Source organism: Bubalus kerabau, chromosome 4 (assembly GCF_029407905.1).
Source record: "Bubalus kerabau isolate K-KA32 ecotype Philippines breed swamp buffalo chromosome 4, PCC_UOA_SB_1v2, whole genome shotgun sequence".
NCBI classification, from domain to species: Eukaryota; Metazoa; Chordata; class Mammalia; order Artiodactyla; family Bovidae; genus Bubalus; species Bubalus kerabau.
The window spans coordinates 14,593,592-14,595,816 of record NC_073627.1 but is presented as its reverse complement, the minus strand read 5'-3'; the positions used below and the strand labels follow the sequence as shown (position 1 = coordinate 14,595,816).

The 2,225-nt window shown below is 56.3% G+C and overlaps 1 long non-coding RNA gene across 1 annotated transcript; it reads right to left on the bottom strand.

Annotated features, from left to right (window-relative positions):
- Positions 1–306: 306 nt before the first annotated feature.
- On the bottom strand, positions 307–1,972 carry LOC129651158 (uncharacterized). The gene is made up of 3 exons (XR_008714050.1): positions 1,809–1,972; positions 1,589–1,673; positions 307–664 (listed from the first exon to the last, which is right to left on the bottom strand). It is a non-coding gene; the product is annotated as an uncharacterized LOC129651158 (long non-coding RNA).
- Between the last annotated feature and the right edge of the window lie 253 nt (positions 1,973–2,225).

Sequence of the window (2,225 nt, the reverse complement as noted above, 5' to 3'; positions counted from 1 at the left end):
GAAAAGACCCTGATGCTGGGAAAGATTGAGGGCAGGAGGGGAAGGGGATGACAGAGGATGAGATGGTTGGATGGCATCACCAACTCAATGGACATGAGTTTGAGCAAACTCCAGGGGACAGTGAAAGACAGGGAACCTGGCATGCCACAGTCCATGGGGTTGCAAAGAGTCAGACACAACTTAGCTATTGAACAACGAACAACAACAATGACCAAATTCCCTCCTGTTTCCTCCCATGTCCGGGACCAACAGTCCTGGCCCAGCCAGGCCAGGGCCGTGACAGCCAAGACCGCCCACAGCAGCCCTCAGTCCAGCAATTGTCTCCCCAAAGGATCCAGCAAGTTTGTTTCAATTGCTCTGATTTTCATTTCCTTCACAAGGCACTTTAAATCCAGATTTTAAAATCGCTCCAACATTTGTCATCCTGACAGATGCCAGGAGCAAACATGAACCAGGCCTGAAGTAGGGCATCCTGTGGGCTGAGGGTCTCCACCCAGGACGGGTCTGGTGTCTCGCAGGCAGGGGTGTTGTCCACTGCCCGGTGCCGAGACCCCAACAAAGCTGGGTTTAAATCCTGGTGAGAGATTCTGATTGTCAGGCTCAGGTCATCCTCTGGTCCTGGTGGCAGGTGGCAAGGGTCTCAGGCAGGAGTGTGGGCAGGCGCCTGGGGAGACATCTTCATGGGTTTGTCATGCTTGACCTCATCTCAAGGCCAAATCCAAGAGCTCTCTGGCCAGAGTTGACTGCTCACAGACACACCCTGCTGTGAACTGAACAATTAGTCCACCCACCTCTTCAGCCTTTGAGGACCTGAAAATGAACTCAGGGAAGGGGCCCAGCAAGGGTTTTTTTTTTTTTTTAAACATTTATTATTAAAAACAATTTTTTTAGCCACACTGTGTGGCATGCAGGATCTTAGTTCCCTGACCAGGGATCGAACCTGCACCCCCTCCAGTGGACGTGTGGAGTCTTAACCACTGGATTACCAGGGAAGCCCCCGGGAAAGGCTTTCCTGAGAGGAGAAGCCTGGTGTCCCAGAACCAGGAGGGAAGGTGAAGAGTTCCCATGAACTCAGTTCCACTTGTTTCTGTCTGTCCACAGTCACTGCTCAGGCTGGTTGGGCTCATTGCCCCGGGATGGGCTAGGGAGCTAGACTTCAGTCCGGTGTGCTGGGCTGAGAGGCAGGGGGACTCCAGCCCCAGGCCCACTAGTATCAACACTTGTGAGTCTATTGAGATGGAGTGGGAGAAGGCGGAGGCCCTGGGAGCAGCAAGGACATGGGGAGCAAGGCAGTGGCCACCTCTCTGAGCCGCAGACTTTGTGGGCTGAGGGTCATCCTTCAATCCTTGCACTTTGGCTAAGATTCCCCAGGCATGGGCCCTCCTCCTCCCTGGGCGGGACAGTTTGCCAGGTCCCCCCTCCAGGGCCTGATGTTGGTCCCCAAAGTGCCTCGTGCTAGGCTCAGGTGTCACCAGTTAGACAAGGGACACGGAGGAGTCTGCTCGCCCCTCTTACCAGCAGGGGCCTCTGGGGAGGAGTCCCATCTCCTATGATCCCCCCATGATTAGACCTTCAGGGTCTGCCCCACCTGGATCAGCGCAGACTCCCCCTGAATCTGTAGCCAGTCCATGTGGAGGCCCTTCCAGAGGTGGAAGGTAGCTGCCAGTGCCCAGCTGCCAAGAAAAACAGGGACGGTGGGGTTCACGTCCTCAGCCCTCCACCCCCAACCTCCCCCCAGAGGCCAGGCCAGTTCACATAGGACAGGAAGCCACGAGTCTGATGGCTGGACCGGCTCCCTCACATCTCACCAGAATGCACTCGCTATCTCATCAGGAAACGCAGGCCGGTCCTGGGTTTGGCCTCTTCTACGTGGGTGGAGGCAGAGGCTTCTCGAAGGCCCTGGGGGCCCTAGAAGGAAAGTGCTTCCACCTGGGGCCAAGGGGCCGCCCGTGGGCTTGGCTGACCTTCCTTCAGCCTTGAGAGCTCGCCCCTCACTGAGTGGGATTTATAAGCTCATAACCCCGCGATGATAACGACTTGCACATGTGTGATCAGCGTGTGTCCCGCCTTTCGCTTTGATTTGGTGTCAAATGCTAGAGGAGGTGGGCGTTTGGTGGCAGAGGGCCGGCGCCGGTGAGCGACAGCCTCCTGTGGGGGCTGGGGGCAGAAGTCACATGGTCTTTGCTATGAATGGTGTGATCTCATTGAGTACCCCTGGCCCGGGA